The 25,835-nt window shown below is 43.7% G+C and overlaps 1 long non-coding RNA gene across 1 annotated transcript; it reads right to left on the reverse strand.

The window, feature by feature from the left end:
- Window positions 1-6,515: 6,515 nt before the first annotated feature.
- On the reverse strand, window positions 6,516-19,165 carry LOC140639989 (uncharacterized). Its single transcript, XR_012036647.1, has 5 exons — window positions 18,968-19,165; window positions 13,828-13,989; window positions 13,612-13,682; window positions 11,710-11,860; window positions 6,516-9,055 (listed from the first exon to the last, which is right to left on the reverse strand). It is a non-coding gene; the product is annotated as an uncharacterized lncRNA (long non-coding RNA).
- Window positions 19,166-25,835: the final 6,670 nt, after the last annotated feature.

Below are 25,835 nucleotides of genomic sequence, written 5' to 3' on the forward strand. Positions count from 1 at the left end.
AGCCCCCCTGGCTGTGGTTCTCAGCTGGTCGCATATTGATCACACGGGGAGCTTTGCCAGCAACTGAGGCTGGCGCACCCTCAGAGTTTCTAACTGGGTTGGTCTGGGGCATGGCCTAGGCTTGAGGCTTTTAAGCCCCAAGTGATTCTAATGGGTAGCAAAGGTGAGACCCCACATATTAAGAGGACCTGCTTCTCCTTTTTTATTCAAGTGGCCTATGATATGCTTCTGCAGCCTTAATAGATGAGGGTAAAAGGTAGTTGTTTCCATTGACTCATACATAAAAGAACTAAAAATAAGCACCTGACCCATCACAGTCCTTGGTTGTCCTACCTACTGGGCGTCTCTAAGCCAGACAGAATTAGCGGTGGAGTTTAGCAGGCTGAGGGCCACTTCCCAAATTTCCTCCCCACTGGCTTGCAGTGATGCATGCAGTGCCTAACCACAAAGGCTCAATTTTGGAAATTATGTGTACTTTAATTAGGTTAATAAATGTGTTGCTTGGGATATATAACACACTAGTCAAGTGATCCATAGAGTTCATCTTTCTGGTTATCCATGGATGTATTAGTTAGATTATGCTGCATTAACAGACACCCCCCAAAATCTCAGTGGCTTAAAACCACCCCTTAGCTGTATGACCGTCAGTTGGGACCTCTGTGCCATACAGCACACTCTGGAATCCAGGCTGGCACAGCTGCCCCCCACTGGAGCATTGATGTTTGCCCCAGCAGTGGAAAAGAAGGGTGTGGCTTCCATCGGCTCACTTTTCATCCACCAGAGAAACTCACTGGGCCACATCTGACTTGAAGGTATCTGGGAAGTGCAGTCCTACCCTATGCCCAGATGGATAAGCCTCTAGGATCCCTGTCTACACAGTGTGCATCCCCACTGTTGGGGAACCTGGGTCCACTACATGGACACACTCTGGTCATTTTATCTGGGACTCTCTTCAGGCCCTCAAAGTCTGGAGGAGCTTGAAGCAGTGTCACTGGAGTATGTGGTATCCTGAATGGCTGGGTGACCTCCTGTCCCCCCACGCTGTGGAGTCTCCAGGGTTTCAGATGCAGGCTCAGCTTCACACTATCAGACTCTCCTCCTCTGTCAGCTCCCACTGGACTCTAAGCAAGCCAATTTCTTTTATCACGCATCTCCAGCTGGGCTGCAACCTGTGGATCACTCCAGGTTCAAAGACTCTGAAGCAGAGGAATTTAATGCTATGAAAGGTGCTTTCATGAGCAGCAGTTCTCACCTCCAGGGCACATTTGAGGCTGCTTGGACTCAGTCTCCCATTCAAAGGCTGGGTTCAGTGCAGAGCCAGCAGGATGCCAGCAAACCTGGTCGTTTGAGGGACTGACTCAAAAAATATAATTAAATTAAAAGGAACCGCCAATACAGCAGCCAAAGTGCCTGCAGCGGCTTCCCACCCACTTCCACTACACGAGCTGGGAGTGAAGCAGCTTCAGCTCTACCCGCCCCCCTCTGCTGCCAGTGGGGGCCTCGGAAGGAAGGAAGAGCCATTTGCCCTCTCCTGCTGGAGGAGGTGTGGAGGGCCCCTGCAGCCTCCCATGGTCTCAGCTGTTCCTTTAGAGAAACTGCCCATGGGACTCTGGCTCCTGAGCAGGAAAGGATCTCTGCTCCCAGCAAGCACCCCCAACCCCAATTGGGGCACATATTCAAAGTGCTTTGCTTTTCATATTCATGAATGGGGTATTCCTTGACCATGTGGAGAAGATCGTAGGGGGGAAAAAGGGGACGCCTGGGTGGCTCAGTGGTTGAGCATCTGCCTTCAGCTCAGGTCTTGATCCAGGGGTCCTGGGATCAAGTCCCGCATCAGGCTCCCCACACAGAGCCTGCTTCTCCCTCTGCCTATGTCTCTGCCTCTCTCTCTGTGTCTCTCATGAGTAAATAAATAAATAAAATCTTTTAAAAAAAAATCCTAGCTAGCTTCCTTCACCTTGCAAATGAGATTTCACTCCACCTGGGTGCCTTGGAGAAGGGCTACTAACCTGAATAGACTAGCTTCAGATCACTGGGGCTTTGGAGCTTGATTTCCTGAGTTCAATTCCTAGCCATGCCACAAGTCCTTGGGTAAATCACATCACATGTCTGTGCCTCCATTTCCCTATCTGTGAAATAGAGGTAATCCCCAGTGAGGCCTTAAACAGCCTGCAAGGTATTGAATCCACTGTATTCGGAAGATTAAATGAGGTGATATATGCAAAGCACCTAGAACAGTGCCTGACACACAGGCCGTGCTCTTGAGTGTTAGTGGCTGATATTCTTCTCATCATTATTGCAAACTGCAAGTGCCGGTCCACAACTCTGCAGCCGACGGCAGGAGTCATAGGTTGCCACAAGTCAGAACCTGGGGATGTTCCTGGCATGCTCTCCCACCTAGAAGTGCCCGCAAAGGCCATGACCATCTCTCTTCATTCCCCTTGGAATCCACAGCCATTGCTTAGGCTTGGAGACTTGATCTTAGGAGCTGTGAGCTTCCGTGATGAGGCCTCCGAGAGGCAGCTGAGAGAAAATGTCCTCTAGGCCCTCTGCCTCTGCTGTGAGTGGGGAAGCAGCCTATCAGGTGCCCTCGCCAGCACCAGCACCAGCACCAGCAAGGGCCGGGGGACACCATCCTGCAGAGAAGAGCATTTGGAGCATGGAATTCTCTTGCGGATTCCTTCCTTCCTTCTCCCATTTGGGGGAAAGGTTATTAAGGAAGATACGGGGAGGTGAGAAATGATAAGACCAGCAAGAAGGAGTGATCCAAGGTAGGAGGGAGGGATCTGGGAATATAAAGCATTCTCCAAATGTAGAGAAGCCTAGAGTAGCTCAGTCCATTTCGGGACAGAGGACCCTCCAGGCAGAGGCTAACCCACCGGCAACTCACAACCCAGGGAGGGCCCTGCGCTCACACATGTATATGTGTACGGTGCATGCTCATGCACGCAGACACACACCACACAGCCTAATGTACACACGCATACACCCACACACACTCCCGCACGTGTGTGCACACATGTGCACACGTACACCATGCAAGCCCACACGTACAACACAGGTGTGTGCACACACACTCATCCCCGGGTTTGTTATGCCAGCCAGTTCCTGCAGCACCGCTGGTGATTAGGAATTCCCCAGGCCTAACAAGAACCAATAAGCAATGCATTCACGGCCACCGTCAGGAGGAAAAGGTCACCTTAGACATTTTCCCTGGTAAATCTCCTGTCACATTCTGGCGGCCCCAGAAGAGACTCCAGAAACGAGAGGGGAGCCGACGCAGCAGCGGTCGCCCTCTAGCGGACAGAGTGGTCTCAGCTACTCACGCGCCGGCCGGGACCCGCCAGGTCCGCGAGGACCAAGGATGACCAAGGCGTGGAGGGGACAGGGGACGGAGGAGGCCATCCTGCCCTTGAAGCGTCCACGGTCTCCGCACTCACCGTCTCTCCCAGCCTGGGCTTGTTCCTCCCACCCTGGCATCCAGCTGGTAACAACGCACACGCGAGCTCCAATTGCTGAATCCCCCGCATGTGCCCATCCCGCGCGGCACTCGTTACGCGTCCGTTCCCATCACTAGGCAGCACCGAGACGCACGGCTCGAAGAGGTAAGTGACTTGCCCAAAGTCACACAGCCCATAAATGTCAGAGACTTTATTTTAAATACATACGAATAGTACAAAACTCAAGTTTTACAAAGGAGTTTACAGCAAAAACACCTCTCCCTCCCATCACTATCCCTTCAGGTCACCGCCTCAGGGATAAACTGGGTTTGCAGTCTCTGGCTACTTGTCCATACATATCCTATGCATATAAAAGGAATTTTTTTTTTTTTTACAAAGTGCACAAGGTAGCATACTATATGCTATTTTCAACTTCGCCTTTTTCACCCAATAATATCTCTAAAGATCCTTCTGTAGCAATAAATGCTTAGTACTGCCTCAATCTTTTAAATGGTGTCATATGGAAGAACCACAGGTTATTTAACTTGCCCACTACTGATGGGCATTCAGATGTTGCCAAGCTCCAGCTACCACAAACACACTGCAGGAAAGGGGTACATATGTCCTTTTGCACAAGTGGAATTGCTGAATCAAAGGATAGTGCATTTGTGATTCTGAATGATGTCACCAAACTTCCCTCTATTATGATTGTATCAACCGACACCCCTTTCCCTCTACTCCACTGTCAGGAATGGACCCTGGGACCTACTGGTTCCAAAGCCAGTACCATCTCCCCCATGCCCTGCCTCCTCTGTGACAACGCTCTAAAATCATGACTAGGATTCACCAGGTAGACACCAGACATCTTTTTACCTGAGCTGTGCCAACAGGCTCTTGTGAACCTCCTAAGAAGCACCAGGTTTTGGGGTAAGGGGATCTGCTTGGCTCTAGGGATAGAATGTCCAGCCAGTCAGCAAGCATTAGCTTCTGGACAGACTAGGCTCTTGGGGGACACACCGTGGCCTCTCCAGACATTAAAGAGGAGGCAGAAAAGAGACCTTTGTCCACAGCTACTCCTTTGGCCACTCTCCAGACACAACCAGGCCTCTGCTGAGAGGAAGAAACAGTTGTCAGGGACCTTTAAGACTTTGACCCCACTGCACTGGGTTCCACACAGGTGACGCCATCTTCCTGGTCACTTACTACTGAACACCACTTGCCTCTGAGGAGAGATAGCAAAAGAAGACTCTGGCATCTCTCTACCCACTCATACAAGGTTCTCTTCATTCCCTATCCCCTGCTGGAATCAAGGGACACCTGCTTAGCCAAGGCCAAACCAGTTTTACTTCTGAGGAGACTGTCATGTATGGGCAATGGTGCTTTCACCAGCAAGAAACAAGACAGTTAGCCAGGGAGGTTCACACCACACGCTATAGAGGGTTCCTGAAGGGTGCAAGAAAAGCAAGAGTCCCAGTGGGGTCTGCTCTGCCCACTGGCTTTGGGAGCCCTGGGTGTCAGGGAAGCCCAGCCACCTCCTGCTGAGCACCTGAAAGTAACCATGAGTAGACATCCAGGAATGAAGGTGGGGCCTGTAAAGCTGTTGGCATGGGCTCCGGGGTGGGGTTGGGAGGCAGGGAGCACAGCCAGGGAAGAAGGCACATGACCAGCATCACCATACTCTCCCTGGACTCCAGCAGGTATGTATACCAGGCACGGTACCTACTGTCATTATTTCAAGCAAACATCCATGTGAGCTACCTGGGCCAAAGGACATCATCTTTATAATGCACATAAACTGCAGAGCCATAAATCAAATCCAGATTTCCTAACTGGACATGTGAAAGCTAGCATCACTTCAGGGAGCCCACGGAGTACCATCATACTAGTAGCCCTAAAGACCATTCCTAGGAAACCCAATGGTGTTTCCTTCTCCCCTTGAGGTTAAAATACAAAGTTTGAAAAATAAACAGAAGGCTTCTACTTCCCAGATTCCTAGGCCTAAGAGTCAGGAACCCTTTTTGCAGTACAAGTCATCAGCTTGACTTTGTGCTGTTTTTCTCTTGTGAGTGTGGATTTCCAGAAGTAGAGCTCCTGCCAGCTTTAAAAATGCACATCCTCCTCCAACACGTGTCAGGGTGGCTCCTGCTAGCAGAGGAGGTGACTTTCCAATTGGACAAGAGAGCTTAGGACCGTGGCCCTTACACTTTACTTTGCATAAGACACGCCCAGAAATTACTGCACATTTTTTTTAGGTGGGATTTGATACTGTGGATATGTCTTTAAAAAAAAAAAGAGAAACCCTGATCTCTTAGCCACATGCACTGACCTGTATATTGATGAAATAACGTGATGTCTGGGATCTGATTCAAAATTAATACAAGAGCAAAGGAAGGAGATGGTTAGAGACATGGGGGTTTGTGACGTGATTCTCTCTACTTTTATTTTTTTTTTATTTTTTTTTCTATCTACTTTTATATACATTTATTTTTTTTAAGATTTTATTTATTTATTTATTTATTCATGAGAGACACACACACAGAGAGAGAGAGAGAGAGAGAGAGGCAGAGACACAGGCAGAGGGAGAAGCAGGCTCCATGCAGGGAGCTCAACGTGGGACTCGATCCCGGGTCTCCAGGATCAGGGCCCGGGCCAAAGGTGGCGCTAAACCGCCGAGCCACCCGGGGATCCCCCTTTTATATACGTTTAAATGTTTCCATAATACAAGGTAAAAGGTAGAGGAGGGAGGCGCATGCAGAGGGCTTGGTCAGGACAGCTTCCTCAGATCTCTGCCCTCCGCGGCAGAATGAAGGCCAAGGGCCCAGGTACCTGCTTCCATCAAGCCCCGGAGGGCACACTGAGGCCTCAGCGGTGGGGCCCTGAGCCGGGTGGGCCGGGTGGCGAGGGCAGGGAGGGGAGACCTGCCGAGGGTGGAAGGCGCCCCTGGAGCGCCGTGCAAAGGCACCTCTGTTGTCAGCCACCGTCAGTGCCAGGAATGTGAATCGCCTCGGGCTCGGCCTTTTGGTCCTGCCCTGCGTCGCTGTCAAGATCACAATAAGAAGAGTGGCAGAACCTAGCTCGGAGCCAGCTCAATCTTTATTAAAATCTTTTTTGTGCACAATGTTCCCAATTTGTTTCTTTGTTGCCCGCATCTGGAGTCCCACAGCTTCTGATATTCGTACTGCAGATGGAGTACGATTGGCTGACACGCTGTGCTGGTGGAAAAGTAGCCTTCAGAGCCTGCAAACCATTTCCATCCAGCAAGAAGCACCAGCCCTGGAGCGAGGCTGCGGGTCCGGTAGGCCTGTGAGCGGCTCACCGTCTGCCATGGGCTGGGAGGACCTCACGGAAGGTTCCCAGCACGGCTGGCACAGATGGGGGCAGCCCAAGCCCAGACCACATCAGGCTTTTCTGGCAGGCCCAGCATTCAATGGGAAGCTAAATCCAACTGAACCTCACTCGTGCTTGCAACCTAGAAGGAAGGTGCCCTCTGTGTTGCCCTTGGCCCATGGTGGGCATTTGTGCCTCAGAGCTTGAGCTCCACGCACCTCCCCAACCCTTAACCCAAGCATCTATGTCCCTGTTTCTTACTGGGGGTCTAGGTGTGGCCTTTTTTATTTTCAAGGTTCTACTTCTTTAAAAAAATTTTTTAGACATATATATTATAGTTGGAAATGCACCGACTTTGCTGTAAGGGGAAACATGGACAATGTGTGACTGGGGAGATTATACAATCAGAGCTGTAAAAAGGTACAACCACGTTGGAAAACAGTCAGCAATTTCTTAAAACGTTCAACATACACTTACCATATAATCCTGCCATTTTACTCGTAGGAATTTGCCCAACGAAAGAGCCAGTGGTGAGGAGGGTCTGAGTCTAGAAACCTCAGAAAGCCTCAAAAGTCCTGATCATCCAATAGGATGATCCTGAGCCATTCCCTGGGGCTGTAGACACATGCAGAGGCTGAGGTGTATGGGTCCAAGAATGCTTGGATCTAGCCCTTGTGCAACCAGGACACCTTCACATGGAAATCTTTCCATGGACAACCCTCATCTTCACATAGACAACCACTGAGCTCCGAGGGTCAGGCTCAGCCAAAGTGAGGGAATTCCTATGAATGTTAACATCTCTTAAGGAGAGGAAGAAGATCATCACAGGACAAGCTCTGCTTCGAAAGTAACCTGTTCCCTGCATTATAGTAAGTTGTAAACTATAAAGGTAGCTTATAATTATAAGCATTTATAATAAACATAATAATAGGCATGATAATAGGCTTTTATTGAGTCTTCATCAGGTTCTAAGAACTTAATTTGCTATCAATTCTACAGATAACCTCTGAATCAGTAATTCCAACGATGCTATATTCTTCCCATTTTACAAATGAGGACACCACAATTCAGAGAGGTTAAGCAACTAGCCCAAGATTACACAGCTGATTAGAGGCAAGGCCAAGAGTTAGAAGACAGCATTCACTCTTTCAAATCTTGGGGACCCATGTGAGAAGTCACTTCCCTGCTGTCTCCAATGTAGTTGAAGAGATTAATGAAATTCTCAAGGTCAACTTTTCCATTTTGGCCTATTATTGTATAAACACACAGGCCTGGTTATTTTTCCATCAGCAGAAGATGTAGATAGAACAATAGCCCTCATAGTCTTTCCAGAAGTAGATAGAACAATAGCCCTCATAGTCTTTACCATGCTCTCAGCAAAGCCAAAAAGGTGTAAAGTGGGAATTCATTGGAACTTTGCCGGAAGATAGGGATATTATGTAACCATCTGAGGCTGCCTCTATCTGGGACATCCAATATTCATGGTCATTACTGCTACTGTCATCCTCAAACTTAACATGTATGGAGTGCTCACTCTGTGCTCTAAGTGCTCTTTTTTTTTAAGGTATTAACTCAGTTAATCACACAATTCCTAGAGATGGATACTATTATTATTATCTTATTTTACAAGTAAGAACTAAGGTCAGGGGAGTTTAAATCATGCAGCAAAGGTAAAAGGTTCTCCCATTCCAGTTACACACAGATCCTGGGACAGAAAACAAGGCTGTGATGCCTCCAGGTGAAGTAGAAGGTTAAGTTCCAATGGCATCTATAGTGGCCTCCCCCACCCTTATCTTCAGGGGACATGTTCCAAGACCTCCAGGGAATGACTGGAAGCACAGATAGTACCAAACTCTGTATATGCTATGATTTTTCTACATACACACCTACGATAAAGTTTAATTTATAAATTAGGCACAGTAAGAGATTCACAACTAACAATAAAATAGAATTATAACAATATACTGCAATAAAAGATTATATGCATGTGATCTCTCTCTCTCCCTTAACATATCTTGTCATTTTCGTCTTCCAAATCCATTCCTGGACCTTCTAACTGGAATGAATTACACAAAAATCCATTTTTGTATCACGAAAAGGAGCACCATACTACTCACCCTTCTTTTCCCTCTTGTGATGATATAAGATGATAAAATATCTATGTGATGAGATGAACTGAGATGAATGACATAGGCATTGTGACATAGGCATTGTTAGGCTACGAGTGACCTGACGATATTTTAGAAGGAGGATCATCCACTTTCAGACCACAGTTGACCCGTGGGTACCTGAAATCACAGAAAGTGGAACCACAGATAAGGGGGTTTCTATCTTGTGGTCTAAGTCTGTGATCTTCACTCTGTCCATCATTGTTCCACAGCACCCCCATTGGGCCTGAGGGTCCATGCCCGACTTCTTATACATGTGCTACCATGGCTTATAAAACACATCCCTTCTTCCCTGTTATAAAACTGCCTCCCATGAGCCTCAGCAGTTGTTCAAATCCTGACTGAAAAACTGAAATTCAATAAACCTGTGGAAAATATTTTATATTATAAAGATCAAGTCAGATTTACACAAAAACACAAGAAAGAAAAAAGCAGTTTCACTGTGATTATTAATAAATACTGGCACACCACTAGATTCAACTAAATGCCTCCAGATTCTTCCAAGAGGTGGTTCTCTTCTTCAGGACAACAAAATGCATGTGCCACCAGCCTCTCCCAAATCCTCTCCTGTGTGCACTCAACACCAAAAGATCCCAAGTTCCCTCCCAGCAGGGAGAACTAATATAAATCCTTGTCATGATGTTCTAATAGTCAGGCTTAGCCTCTAACTCTCAAGGATCTGTGGAGGGTCCAGGGTTATGACTTCCACAGAGTGTAGAGCTCCCTTATGCCAAACCTGTTTTTTTCCATTGCGAAAATCCTCATCTCTGTGGCATTATGTCACCTTGCAGAGCCCTTTTCATAAACAGACTACAGTTTGCTTTGGTCAAGTTACTTTAGAGTCAAAAACCCACAGTGGAAGATGCTATTTGAATTCCTCTCAGCTTCCGGCTCCTCGGAAATGATAGGCATTCGTGTTTAATTCTCCTGCCTATTGCGTCTTTGGACTTATTTATGACTATTTTGGATTCTGAGGAAAGGAAATTATACATAAAACCTCCACTCTCTTTCCCACATTCCAGGTAACAAGGCAGTTTCTCTCACACCTCAGCGGCTCTTCTGGGAGCACCTGCCAGTTTGAGATGATGGAGGGGCCATTGCAGCCCAGCCTTCAGAAGAGCTACTTACACCACCTGCCTCGGCTGGAGGGAAGCCCGCATCCCCTCAGACTTCACTGCCTCTCAGGCCTTCCCCATAGCCACTGCTTCTCTCCTCATTAACTTGGTTATCAAAACTGGCAAAATACCTCATGATTTTGCCTTCTCGATCCACCCCTGGACCTTCTAACTAGAATGAATTACATTAAAGTCATTTTTGTAACATGAAAGTAGCACGGCACATCAATATGTCCTCCACCCCACCCCAGGACTGCTGGCCCACCCAGCACATTGCATATTACCAATTACAGATTACAGATCTGATCCAGAGTGTACCCCATGCCTATAATGCACCTCCCAAATCCGGCTGCCCTGCTGTGACCTCTCTCCTCACCTAGTCCTACGAGTTTGCATATCTAGAAACAATAGAAGCCTGGCATTCACACACAGCTGGTCCTAAATCGCCTCTTGGGCAGATTATCCACCCAAATCAGACACAAAATATCAACAATGGCACCAAATACTCCATCACTTAAGGGAACAGACACACACAAAACAAAATGAAAGACATTCAATATGTGATTATCTGCATGAATGCAGGGAAGAAAGGGGAGGATGACTGGAGGTATAGAATATCAACCCATTAGTGAGCCAGGCACCCTGTCTGCATCCTGAAGGCACCCCAAGCCTTTTGTGTCCCACATCATGCTCCATCCAGTTCTGCCCTACAGGAGGCCTAGAGGAGAAGATTCTCTCAAAGTAGAAGGCCCATTGAGGGATGATTGAAAACAGACACTTAGGAAGATTGGTATTAGACTCTGAATTCTAATAATGACTACTTTAACTGCCCTCAGCTCCCTGGCAACATGCCCCAATTTCATCTTCCTAAGTGATAACTAACAACACTTAAACTCTATCTCTGGAAGCAGGGGAACGCAAAATATCCCGGCCAGCTAATTAGCTGCAAGGAGAATGTTTAACCTCGAATAATCCAAGATATTAACATTAATAAGGAGATGCTCATTTTTCACCTGCAAAATTGGCAAATATGTTTTAAATTGCATTAAGAGGCATCCACACACAGCTGGTCAGAAGTATGTCTGTCTACATGAGTAGAAAAAATCTGAACTAGATGTTTCAAAAGGTTCGTAGTGGTATGCTGTGGGTTAATGATGGGTTATGTTGGTTTTTATCTTCTTTATGGTGCTTTTCTGTATTTTCAGCATTTTACACCATTACTCTGCAATAGTTGATCATCAGAATTTTGTAAAAGGCTATTACTGTAAAAAGTGCATCATGACATCTCTGAAGTTCTGTTGCTTTGAAGGAAAAAAAGAAAGAGTGGGGACCCTAGAGTTGGCCAGGGCATCTCAACGGAGGTAGGCAGAGAAACAATTCTGAATGAGGCGAGACTGTCCCCAAAACACACAGCCTCTCCACTGATGGGCCATTATCTTAGGTGGGAATGGTAACTTCTGAGGTCCTTGGAGAATCAGGATGTCCTGCAGCTGTTCTTATCCTGCCCTGGGAACATGCCAGTGAGGGCAGTGGTCTCCCTTCTTCTTAGAAGAGCCTAACCCAGGGTGTTTCTACATTAGCTCAGAGAATTCAGATAAAGTTGATGGTCTCAAAAATGGGCACATGCATAGACATGCAGACATGTGCTTAGTAACTCACCAGTCATCTAGAAGAAGGTAAGTAGAGCTAGAGAGGCACTCAGCTATGGGCCAATCACCCTCTGGAAGTCTTTCTGGCAGCAGAACCACCAATACGAATCATAGAAGAACCATCCAAAGAAACACATATAATCAACCAAGTGGTGGTCCTCCTGAGAAATGAAAGGGACACTGTTTAAATATGGCCTTCAAGTGGAAGGGATACAAATCATGCAGCTCTTGATTTAACTTACTAAACAACTGATTGGTAGTGAAAACATTTGGCAAAAACAGTTATATAAAAACTAACCAGTAAGATCGAAGCACTATGGCACATTCATGTGAAACAAGTCACAGCTCACAGCCACACAAGGTTTGCAAAGTACTAAAAAATGGGATGTGTTGGTGGTTTAATGATTGAAGAGCAAAATCTACACTCGACTATTTGTTAAAACAAAAGACTGGACTGAAATTTGACCCTTGCTGGGTCACGTGTTTTCTGTGTGATATGTGAAGGTGGTGTACAGGAATATCCCAATGGCCAGCCGGTAGAGTCCCACAAGTTGGTCTATTTCTATCAGAGTACAGCTCTTCCCCAGAAAGACAGGCCCATGCCTGCCAACAAAATGGAAAGAATGGAATATGGAAAGTTTGATTTGGAGATATCCCTCATCTGAAAGTCCTTGTTTTATCTAGGCACAACCATGTCTCATACCATCCAACAAATGTCAGAAGAAATTCTCCACATTCCTTTGCTTAGAGAAGATCAAGACTGGCTAGGTCAGATTATCAAGAGCTACCAGAGGGTGGAGCTGAGGTCTTCCCTCAACATGGCCAGGTCAAACACACCCACTGCGCTGAAGGCATCTCCCTCCAGTGGCTTATAAGCTCTTCTCACCAACCAGAAATATGTGAGGCCCGACCTATCTGAATGAGTCTTGAAAAATAATCCACAGCATTGTGAAGAAGATGGGATTGAAGATACTAATTAAAGAGGAATTCACTTCCTCACCTCTTCCCAGGAGCCCACATGAGAGAAGATGGAGGGAGTCCTTTCAGAGAGAAGGAGCTGTGGAGGGCCCGTGGGCTGGCTCCAGATGCCTCAACCCCTTGACCATACTTCCCCACTCAACACAGCTACCGCGTTACAGAAGAGCCACACTGGGGTGATGATACACATGCGACATCCCCACCCACGTGAACTAAGGGGGCCATGGAGCTTCTGCCCCACTCCCTGGATCTGTGCCCTCAAGCTCTACACTTCGTGGGTCCATGGGGAGACAAGCCCTGAAATGGACATAGATGGCCCAGGATAAAGGCATCCAGGATGTCGAGATGGCTATCTCTGATCTACCCCTGCCCTCACATTTATAGCCATGAGACTATAGATTTTGAACATAGACCCATATACAAACACATACACACTCATACACACATTCATGTGCACACACATGCACACACCTAGCATCTAGAAGGGAAACTCTCTTGCTTATAACCAGGTCACCCTGTTTCCTAACCTTAAAAAGAACAGGGTTTTTTTTAAGGTCTCAAGCCTTAATAGCCACAGAGGGAAATGATGCTTGAACGGGGCTGTGATGGTCTCGGCCTCGGGTGTCTGTGTACACAGCCATATTACGTAGCAACACCATAGCCGTTTAGGTTTAATTTCCTAGCTTGCCTGATAAGGAGGCTGCAAATGTAATTTGTGATGCTGTGAGCTGGGCAAACTCACCAGGCTATTAGATGAGTCACTGGGTGATCCAGGCCACTATGCTGAGCTCTGCGGAAGAAGAGAAATGAACCCTGATCTGTGGGGCTGATAGCACTCAGGCGGACACAATTTTCTAAGTGTCTCGGAGCTGTGCTTCCTTCCCTCCTACTCTCTGGTTTGGTGCCGTTATTTATTAAGGGAAGCTTCACTCACCTCTCAACCTTTGTTAGAATCATCTTCCAACTTTCTAAAATCCTCATGGCAAGTGTTGCAAACTCACGGTCCTGCAAGGCCAGACAGATAATAATACCAACAATAATAATACCAACAATAATAACAAACATTTTTGAACACTTAATAGACACCGTGTATTCTAGTTGCTATACATGAGGTATCTCTGCTAATTTTCTTAACAACATCATTACTTACAGGTAAGTAACACTGTTATTCCTCTTTTCAAATGAGGATATGGGGGTTGAGAGAGGGTAGCAGCAGCTATAAGACAATAGAGTAGGGGTGCCCCTGCCAAAGGGACAAATTGTCATTCAGGGCCAACCAGTCCTCATCCGGGTTGCCAGATCTTCCACGTTCCTAAAAGAAGCAGGATTTTCAGATTTTCATATAAAATCCCATTGGTTTTAAATATCAACTAATTCAGTTCCTTAATAAATACTGCGAGAACCAAACACGTCTGCTGGCCAGATTCAGCCTGGGGGCCACCAATTTTCAACCTCTTCCTCATTACAACAAGTAGACATATTCATCAATAATTACACTCCATTTTTTAATCTTTGATTCCATGAGCTATTAGTGTCCCAGCTCTTTGGTCACCCTTTCTTTGGCTGTATCCCTTCTAGAGCCTCAGTGGGAGCTCCATTCTTCCAGTTGCTCATGCTCCGTTGTAGAGTCATCCTTGCCTGCTTCCCTTCTCCCGCACCTCCCATGCAATCTGTCAACAGGTCCCACCAACTCTACTTTAAAATGCATCCATAATCCCTCCACCTCTCAACCCTACCACGACTGCCCTGGTACAAGCCACTATCAGCTCTTCCCTGGATTTCATGAGCCACTGGTTACATCCAGCTTTTCCCGCCTACTCCATGCTTACTAGAATAGCCCTGTAAAACCTAAGTCAGATCCTGCCATTTCTCAACACCCCCAACAGTTCAGTGAAAGTTGTTCAGTGGTAGTGAATGTCCTAAATAGCCCACAAGGTCCTTCTGACCCAAACCCACTTAGCCCCACTGTCCTGCACTCCCTTCCCTGTAGGCACACTGCTTCTTCCTTAATGCACTCCCTTCTGGGCCCTGGGTGATCACTGCTTCCTCAGAGTCTCTCCACACAGGTATCCTCTAGGCTCTCACCCCCTCTCCACTCTATTCAATTGCCAGCTAATTAGAAAGATCTTCCTGGACCATTTATTCTAAAGAGCAGTGTCTCCATTCCTTTCCCTCATCATTTATTATTACTATATGCCATGTTATTTTTCTGTTCATGCTCTCTCTTTCCCCCTAGGATGCACCCTCCATAAAAGTAGGGGATTTGCTTTCTTCTCAACTCTATCCCTGGTGTCCACAACTGTGCATAGCACATACCCAAAATTCATTAAATATTTATTAAATGAATGAAGACATGAACGGTCCATATAACAGGCCCTAGGGATAGACTGCTCCATTATCTGATGGTTGCACATGACTTAGCCTTGTTTTCTCTTTACTCTGTATGCACCTGGGGGACAGGAAGTCTCCACATTAGCTAAGTCTCCCCACCTCTCCCATGGCCACTTCTTGACAATATGAGCTCAGTAAGATGTCGGATTGATTATTAGCTGAAAATACACAGAGACAGTCATTGCTGTCACCTACCTGCCATGTGGAATAGAAACTTGTGATTTGTGAGCATCTTGCCCTGGATGGAAGGAACAAATCAGCCATGGCAGTGATGAATTCTATAATTAATTTTGATGAAACATGGCATGTTTTGTGTGAGGGTGGAGCATTTTAATCCTTAATTATAAGACAGGATAAAAGTGTTTTGCCCATTTATCTACAGAACTTGTTTTCCTTATTTATTTCTGTATTTATTTGAAAGCTCATATATCTTGGAAGGTAAATATGGTTCAGTCCTTAATATTTCCTTCACATAAATAGAAAGAGAGAAATATAGGCTGAGTGGTTCCCACTCCACCTAGATCCTCTGGAAAATCTGGACAGAGCTGCAATGATTGGCACAAATTCCCCCCATAGACCTCTGTGGCTTTCCTGCACCCAACATAGCATGGTCAGCCCTCAATAAGATCTAGATGCACCTCCCTCTAGGGCAGGGCCCACCATGATTAGTCACAGGTGATGTGGCTCAACAAACAGCCCAACTCAACAAAGAGAGTAAGCCAGGATGCCAGGATGACCCTCCCTGAATCTGAAGCTTACCTGGGAAGGAAGCACAGCCAAGAAGATAAGACATACGCATGCATGGGAGAGAAAAGCTTCACCTAGTAGTTCTGACACTAAAGTTGATGGGAGAGGATCTAGGAGGGTGTACAGAGGCATCACCTAGTTCTATGCTGTCGGTAGAGGATGCAACTCCTCCTCATTTGCTGAGACATGGCATGTGGAAAGGCATCCCCACTTGACTACTTTCTCTGTATCTCCTAGTCTTGCTCTCTCCACATCTTTTTATTATGTCTCAGAACTCTCAATTCAATGTATGTTTTTTTAAAAAAATGTTTATTTAAATTCAATTAATTAACATATAATACTGGTTTCAGAGGTAGAAGTCAGTGATTCATCAGCCTTATATAATACTCAGTGCTCATTACATCTCGTGCCCACCTTAATGTCCATCACCCAGCTACCCCATCCCCCCACTCCCCTCCCCTCCAGCAACCCTCCGTTTGTTTCTTATGATTAAGAATCTCTTATGGTTTGTCTCCCCTCTGATTTCGTCTTGTTTTATTTTTTCCTCTCTTCTCCTACAATCCTCTGTTTTGTTCATTAAATTCCACATATAAGTAAGATCATATGATAATTATCTTTCTCTGACTGACTTATTTCACTTAGCAAAATATCCTCTAGTTCCATCCACGTTGTTGCAAATGGCAAGATTTCTTTTCTTTTCTTTTTCTGATGGTTGAGTCGTATTCTATTGTATATATATATACCACATCTTCTTTATCCATTCATCTGTCAATGGACATCTGGGCTCTTTGCACAGTTTGGCTATTGTGGACATTGCTGCTATAAACATTGGGATGCACGTGCTCCTTCGGATCATTACATTTGTATGTTTGGGGTAAATACCCAGTAGTGCAATTGCTGGGTTGTAGTGTAGCTCTATTTTCAACTTTTGGAGGTGTTCTTGAATGTGTATTAAAAAGGTCCCATTTTTGGCATATATGCCCTGCCTGTCATCACTGCCTTCTCACACCCAGCTACCCGTGTGAGAATATTATCATGGGAGTTGTCTGTAGCCTTGTCTGTCATCCTGTCAAAATCAAGCCTGCACTAGTCAGTGACTTCCCCTCTGCTTCCTCCTCCCAAAGAGGGAGGATCCTTTCTTCTGGAGCAATAGGTGAGGGGAGGGAGAGAGGCAGTGCTGGGAAAGACCTTGAATTATGGAGGATGGTGTTCTGGGTCTGCTGGAGGTATGATGGATGTGGTAGATGAAGGCAAGAGGTTTTATCATTTTTTACTGTGGTTTATGGAATGGGATCCTCTTGACAGTTTTAAAGAAGGCTAAGGAATGGGCTTCAGCTGCTTTGGAGTTTCCTTTGGCTCCTGGACATATTTCTTTTACATCTCCCTCCACTTGGGCCCAGGCTTTGAAAGGGTTGCAAATAGATTTAGATCGTCACTCTGGGATGTTCAAGGAGAAAGGTTTATCATTTACCCCACCACTAACAGCTGTGTGACCTGGGACAAATCACTTGAGCTCCCCCAGTTTCTTGTCTATAAAATGAGAGACTTAAAAAGGAATGAACTCTGAGATCTTATTAGCCTAAAAACATTACGATGTTTGAAAGTTCTACTCTAAACATGATGATGATGATAATGATGACCTGGCATTTGCTAAACATTCATTATGTGTCAAAATCTTTAAAAGCACCATCTCAAGAATAAAGTCCTGTAGTTTTTATTCTGGGTACCATAATTCATCAGAAGATGAAAGCCTCTCAGTGATGCCCCAGCTCCTAGGGTTGGAAATGGGACACCTGAGCAAAGCACAAAGTGATCATTCTTTCCCTATTATTGTTCCAGAGTAAGTTCAGACCTAGAGACACTGCAGCCCACAGAACCTCTCGACAACGCAATACCTCTGGGGGGCTGGGGAACACACAGGCCCATTGACTTTTTATTGCATGTTTTGAAATCAAGAGTCCAGTGCCTAACCAACTGAGCCACCCAGGCACCCCTGGTGTTGATATATATATATATATATACATTTTTCATATTTTAACAGCTGCATGGAATTCTATCATATGGTCGTGCCATGATTTAATCTCTGTTGCTGGATATTTAAGCTATTCCAACTTTTAAATATGAACACAAGGGATAAACACCCTCATAGATACATTCACCTGTACACACATCTACCTTGATTTCCTCATATTCTCTCTTTCTGGAAACCCCATCTGGACACTGAACACACCCATCTCTCTGAATCCTAACTGTGGACAGTCTCTGGGGCATTCTCATTTCTCCAGTCTCCTCACTCTGTGCCCTCTTCTGGCTGACCTTGGCTCCAGGCACAACTCCAGCAGCAGCTGGTCTGCAGCTGACTTTCCCTTCTCTGCCTCCAGTCAAGACCTCACTTGTAAACTTTCATTTCTAGACATCTGCCATTGGGTTTCCCACAAGGACCTCAATGATCATATCTAACTCTTCTCCCACCCCGAGTACCCTGAAACGTCCATTTCTCTTATCACCATTACCTCAGTGATCAATGCTGCTGTGATTCCCAGACACCCAAGACCCCAAACTGGGGGTTGTCTGGTATTAATTGTCTTCAGCCATTTGCAGACAAGCTCTTGAGGTTCTACCTCCTAAACCCCTCTGTTGTCTCCTCTTCTCAGCTTTCATTGTCACTTATCTAGTTTGGGCTTTATTATCCTCCCTGAGTTAATGCAATAGCCCCCTAAACTGTCCATACTCCAACTCTGATTACAACCCATACTTCTCCGCTTGAAATCCTTCTCCAGCTTTCCAGAGCTTTGGGATCAGGTCCTGGGCAAAGCATAGGCAGGGACTTCTGTAGCCTAGCCCTTGTCAACCTCTTTGACCTCCTTTCTCCATTATCCCCCTCTCCATTGTGGGCTCTACCTATATTAGCACTCTTTATCCAAGTGTTTTGTATATTTCTCTGCATGTTATCTCTCACTAGACTTAAGGACAGGGCAGTGTTACTCATCTTCATATTGCAACACACAATTAAATTGAAGGGAACAAAGTCATGTATGAGAAGATCTGTGTCCTCTCCATCAACAGCAACTATTGGTAACAAGGAAGGGGGCTGTGGTGCTACCTCCAGGACTGCTTCTCAGGGCAGGGAGGACCTCACTCCCAGGACTCACCTGGTCTGGTCACCTGTGAATGAAGCCTCCTTTATACCCATGAAGCCTCCTTTATACCCAACTCTTCCAAAGCTGCTGGAGCCAGGGTGCCTCATTCCAGCTCTCCTGGAACAAAGAGAATCCGTGTCTCTACATCATGACCTCCTGTATTATTTCTACCTCTGGTAATGAAATTCCCAACAGTGAAGTATTCTCGGAAATATAGTTTCATTCACAGGGATGTTTCTATAATCTAAACAGTGAAAATAAATGAGAATAGGGAAGGGGGAGAGGAAAAAAGAAGGCCAAGAGGACTTTAAAGCCTTCCACGAGATCATTTCCCTAGTTGTTAAATGCTGGGAAACTGATGCTCATCTACTTCAGGTTAAATTTCTCTTTGCAGCACACAGGGCTTGCAGCTCTTTGTTATGCACAGGAGAGAGTCACACAAATGTGTTAGATCTAGAGCCAAGCTCTGCAAATTACGGCCAGCTAGCCAAATCCTGCCCACACCTGCTTTTGTAAGGTCCACGGGGTACAAATGGTTTTTATATTTTTTTAATGATTGAAAAAAAATCAAAATACTATTTTGTGACACATAAAAATTATATGAGATTCAAATTTCAGTGTCCATAAATACAGTTAAATTGGAACATAGCCATACTTATTCATTTACATATTGCCTATGGCAGCTTTCACACTACAATGGCAAAGTTGAGCAGTTGCAACAGAAACCACGTGATCTGCCAAGTCTTAAATATTTACTATCAGCCACTTTGCAGAAAAAATTTGCCAACTAGCTTGATCTAGTGTACCAAAAGGACTATGAATCACAGAGAAATAAAGATGCATAAATTCAAGCCTGATAAGTTTAGATAAAAGCAATGCTTTCTTTATTTTACCCAAGAATTCACATATTTTACTTCTATCCTTTTCCCCCCAAATATTGCTTTAGCTGTAACATTCAAGGATATTTCAAATAGTCATTATAAATACTATACTTCTGTTACAGTAAATAAATAGATGAGAATTGTATATACTTCACTTACACACTACACTTCATTCTCTTAGCTCCAAATATGTAGATAAAGATATATATTTTTAGCTTTTAACGATATAAGTACAGGCACATGATTTTTTAAAAAGTTAAACTGTGGCAGACGGTTTATAATTTAAGCAAGAGTCCTCCCCACCTCCCCACTTAGAGACAACTTCTTAAAAGTGGTTTAGCTGTATCTCCTTGTAGTTAATGAACTAAAAATTGTACTTAATTGCTCTTTCTTGATTGTTCAAGTTAGATGTTATCTAAACTGCATTATCACAGATGAAGATAGAGGTTATCTCACAACTTTTAGGTAACTCAGTAATCAGTGTTTACATTATGATTATGTAACTAGATCTTCTTTTAAAAAGATTTTATTTATTTATTTATTTGAGAGAGAGTGCCCACGCACACACACAAGCAGAGGTGTAGACCAGAGTGAGAGGGAGAAGCAAACTCAAAGAGGGGCTCTATCCCTGGACTCCGAGATCATGGCCTGAGCCAAAGGCAGATGCTTAACCACTTGAACCATGCAGGCACTCCAATGACTATGTAACTATTTCTCACCACAGAGACAAATAGCATTCCATGGTTTTATTTCTCATATTCTTCTTTTTATTTTGTTCCATGTCTTTAAAAGCTAAGAGGGGGAACTCTGTCCCAATACTGTCAGAAATTCTAAGTCTCCAATAATGATCTTTCCCTCAGTACACTGCAAATTATCAGAGCAATTACATATCTATAAAACAGATTATGAAACACAGATGTTGCTTGAAAAGTAAACAATCTGTTCAGAATCACAGGCACTCAGATCTGACTTCCCTTCCATGTTACAGTACCTCATATGGCTTTTACATAAGAAAGAGTTTGGGCCTTTTGCTTTCAATCCTAAAGGAAAAGAGTAAGAAGAGTGAAGAGGACAGGTCTGCATTGCTCACTTCATCCACTTATAGAACATGTTGTCATAGAACCAATGCCCCCCGACCTTCCTGTTCCCGCCTCTAAAACTGAAAGCAAATCAAGAAGGCCACAACTCCTGGTCCTTGCTATTCTTAGAATGAGATGCTAACACCTTTAAAGATTCTCCACAAGAACCACCCTAGTTGCAAAAGACATGAACAGAAATTTCACCGAAGAAGACATAGACATGGCCAACAAGCACATGAGAAAATGTTCCGCAGCACTTGCCATCAGGGAAATACAATTCAAAACCACAATGAGATACCACCTCACACCAGTGAGAATGGTGAAAATTAACAAGGCAGGAAACAACAAATGTTGGAGAGGATGTGGAGAAAGGGGAACCCTCTTGCACTGTTGGTGGGAATGTGAACTGGTGCAGCCACTCTGGAAAACTGTGTGGAGGTTCCTCAAAGAGTTAAAAATAGAACTGCCCTATGACCCAGCAATTGCACTGCTGGGGATTTACCCCAAAGATACAGATGCAGTGAAACATCAGGACACCTGCACCCCAATGTTTATAGCAGCAATGTCCACAGTAGCCAAATTGTGGAAGGAGCCTCAGCGTCCATCGAAAGATGAATGGATAAAGATGTGATCTATATATACAACGGAATATTACTCGGCCATTAGAAATGATCCACCATTTGCTTCAACGTGGATGGAATTGGAGGGTATTATGCTGAGTGAAGTAAGTCAATTGGAGAAGGACAAACATTATATGGTTTCATTCATTTGGGGAATATAAAAAATAGTGAAAGGGAATAAAGGGGAAAGGAGAGAAAATGAGTGGCAAATATCAGAGAGGGCAATAGAACATGAAAGACCCCTAACTCTGGGAAACAAAGAAGGGGTAGTGGAAGGGGAGGTGGGCAGGGGGGTGGGGTGACTGGGTGACAGGCACTGAGAGGGGGCACTTGACGGGAAGAGCACTGGGTGTTATACTATATGTTGGCAAATCAAACTCCAGTAAAAAAATATACAAAAAAAGAAAAAAGAAAAGAAAAGAACCACCCTAGTTACCTGCCTAATCTCAGAAGTTTATTCCATGTGAGACCAAGAGATAAAAGTGGACCGGGATCAGAATCTGATCTACCTCCAGGTGAAAGGGCTCTAAAAATCATAACCCAAACCTCAAATGATAATTCCACATACTTTGGATTTAGAGCTGACTTATAAACAAGAGCTTTATTCTTACAAAAAATGCTGCAATGAATAACCTTGTACACAAATGTCACTTTCACACATATACAAATACATGTAAAGGATAAATTCTCAGAAGTAGAATTGTTGGGGTAAATGATAAATGCATTTATTACTATTTTTACTGACAAATATATACAGGGTCTTTCAGAATTTGATCTTTTTTGCTTATACTTCATACATGATTTCTAGACCTAAATTGTGCATGACGACATGGTTAAAGTTAAATTGCATTTTTCTATACACCATATATATTCATTTTCCCAGGCTAATCAGGGAATGATTTATCATAAATTGCATTTCTAACTCCAGCACTTCCCCATGCTTTATTTGCCTGAGGACAGTCCCTTCTAATGCCACTTGTTTATTACCTACCCTCTACTACTGTTCTTTATTATCCTCTTATTTCCAAGTTCACCCATATAGTGTTGTTTATAATCTCCTCAATTCCAGGTTCAGCAATGCTCTGACTTTAGCAGAAACAATGGCGGTATAGTAAAGGTAGATCTACACTAATTCACTGTAGACTAGTAATTCTGACTCCACTTAAGGAGACATCATGCCATGATGCATGCCATGATGACTTGGAGTACCCTGACCAGTAACATGGAGAAAGAATATGATCATTTTTCACAGAGAGACTAGGATAGCCCTCCTCTCTGAGATTACCAACTGTTGAGGAAAATAAAATTATTTTTCATTAAACAGTACTTAGGAAAGGTAAGTATCATTTGATCTAGATTAAATCCCTTTTAGAAATAATTTTAGCAAAAGTCTTCCAGTCTGCCTTTAGGTAGAAAACTCCATTAGGCAAAATATGATTGCCCAAACCACACGAGCAGAGTAGTTAGTAACAGCTTTGTTAAAGATAGAAGTCTGAATGCTTATTACGTTTGGCAGCTTAGTGATTTGATTTTTGCTGAAAATAACATTTTGAAGTATTGGACAACCAGAGAAATGAAAGAAATGTCTGCCCCGTATCCTCGAGGAGAATATTAGCAATATTCTTTGAGACTAAATTTGATAATAAATGTATTAAAAGACATAAAGGTAGAACAATGAAAATATTGTCCATTTAGTAATATATTACATTTTAAAAATGATATTCAATGTTGGTAATACCTTGTCTGGAAGCAATTTGGAATATTTATCAAGAGTTTTTGTGTGTCTGGGTCCCCTGCGTGGCTGAGTGGTTGAGCATCTGCCTTCCTGCATGCATCGGGCTCCCCACAGGGAGCCTGCTTCTCCCTCTGTCTATGTCTCTGCCTCTCTCTCTGTGTCTCTCATGAATAAATAAATAAAATCTTTAAAAAAAAAGTCTTTGTGTGTGCGTGTGTGTGTGTTCATGTGCACTTAAAGTTTCTCTTGAGAACAGTTTTCAAATAACCTGAAAACACACCCTTTCATTTACAAACAATTGATATACTAATCACAAATCATTCTCATCTATTTGTCAGCTAGTGTAAAGCCACACATAATTCAAGGTCTTCCTTACATGCCCAGTGGCTTTTTATCATTATTTTATTGGATGACTTGTGATTTTTTTAAAAAAGATTTATTTATTTATTCATGAGAGACACAGAAAGAGAGAGAAGCAGAGGCATAGGCACAGGGAGAAGCAAGCTAACCACGGGGAGCCCGATGCAGGACTCTGATCCCAGATCCCAGGATCACGCCCTGAGCCAAAGGCAGAGGCTCAACTGCTGAGCCACCCAGGCGTCCCAACCTGTGATTTCTTATAGTGTCATTAAAAAGGACTTAAATACCCCAGTAATATCAAAATGCAGAACTCAGATCTCAAGAGGTTTTTTTTTTTTTAATGTGAAGAGGGATGTGAGATTATAATAAAGCAATACAATGAATCCTTGTGATGTTAGAACTGCTGAGTTATCTTGACTGTGGTGGTTTATACACCAAACCACATGTTTATTATTAAAACTTAATACACACATACAAGTAAAACTAGGAAAATCTGAATAAGCTCAGGAAATTATAGCAATGTCAATATCCTAGTTGTGATATTATATGATGGTTTTGTTAAATTTAGCACTGGGAACCATTGCAGAGTATAAAGGGATCTCTGGGTGATGTTTCTTACAACAGCCTGTAAACCTACAATTGTCTCAAGAAAATATTCTGTTTAAAAATGTGAATCTGCTCCCTGCATGGAGCCTGCTTCTCCCTCTGCCTGTGTCTCTGCCCCTCTCTCTCTCTCTCTCTGTCTCTCATGAATGAATAAATAAATAAAATCTTTTAAAAAATGTGAACTTGTCAAGATAAATGAGATGCAAGGGTGCCCCTAGGAAAAAGATGAAATTAATGTGTATGTTATAAAAATTTTAGCTGTAAGTTATATAAGAGGATATCTATACATTGCAGGAGTTGGGAGGCATCTTGAGTAGCTCAAGTGAAGTCATCCATTTTTTTTCAAAGATTTTACTTATTTATTCATGAGAGACACACAGAGAGAGAGAGAGGCAGAGACACAGGCAGAGGGAGAAGCAGGCTCCATGCAGGGAGCCCGATGTGGGACTTCATCCCGGGATCCTGGGATCATGCCCTGAGCCAAAGGCAGATACTCAACCACTGAACTACCCATGTGTCCCGAAGTCATCCATTTTTGTTAACTTAGGAGAGGGGAAGAGAGAAAGAGGGGGAGTGACATTTTGTTCCAGTAAATACATATCTAGACCCTTATTCTTGGGAAACAGAAATGTTTACTATAGCATTATTTATAATAATAAAAAACTGGAAACAACCTAAAAGTCCTTCATTATAAAAATTAGCAGATTTCTACCATGGAATGTCACATGGCCATGTAAACAAAGCTATAAGATATACCAGTATAAGATACCAAGAGAGGGAAAGCTGTATGTACCTTATAATATCCCAAGAATTACAGGAAGTTACATGGGAAGGAGGAGACAATGGCTGGCAGAGTATATATCAAAGTGTTAATAATGAACTCTAAAAAGAAATTTGAGACAGTGTGGGTAAAGGTCAGTACAGAATGGGTATGCTATTAAGTAATCATTGTAGATTTTTGTTGGGTGTACTAATGTGTGTGTGTATGTATGTGTGTATGTGTGTGTGTTCTAAGTCCTTCCTTACCCTTTATTAATTAGTGTTACATATTGAAGTAAATACAGATGAAATGAAATAATGTCCAGGGGCACCTTGGGTGGCTCAGTGGTTGAACATCTGCCTCTGGCTCAGGTTATGATCCCGGGGTCCTGGGATAGAGTCCCACATCAGGCTCCCCATGGGGAGCCTGCCTCTCCATGTCTCTATCTCTCTCTCAGTGTCTCTCATGAATAAATAAATAAGATCTTTTTTAAAAATGAAATAATGTATGGATGAATTCGCTTTAAATATTCCAGGAGTGTGCCTACATTATTTGCACAACTTTAAAAGTAAAATAAAACAAATGTTAACAGTAGTTATCTCTGAACTATGTAATTATGGGTAACTAATCTTTTTCTTTATACTTTACTATATTTTCTTCTATGTATAATCAACTATGTCTTCTATGATAATCAACTAAAAAATCAGAAGAGAAAAAGTAAGATATATTCGGAAAAATCAGACCAGAGAATTAAGTTATTTATATACAGGTAATTGCAGCACTGATTATATTAATCTGGAGACAGTCCCTTTTAAGGGGCAATTTACCTTTAGACTTAT

Source organism: Canis lupus, chromosome 9 (genome assembly GCF_048164855.1).
Source record: "Canis lupus baileyi chromosome 9, mCanLup2.hap1, whole genome shotgun sequence".
NCBI classification, from domain to species: Eukaryota; Metazoa; Chordata; class Mammalia; order Carnivora; family Canidae; genus Canis; species Canis lupus.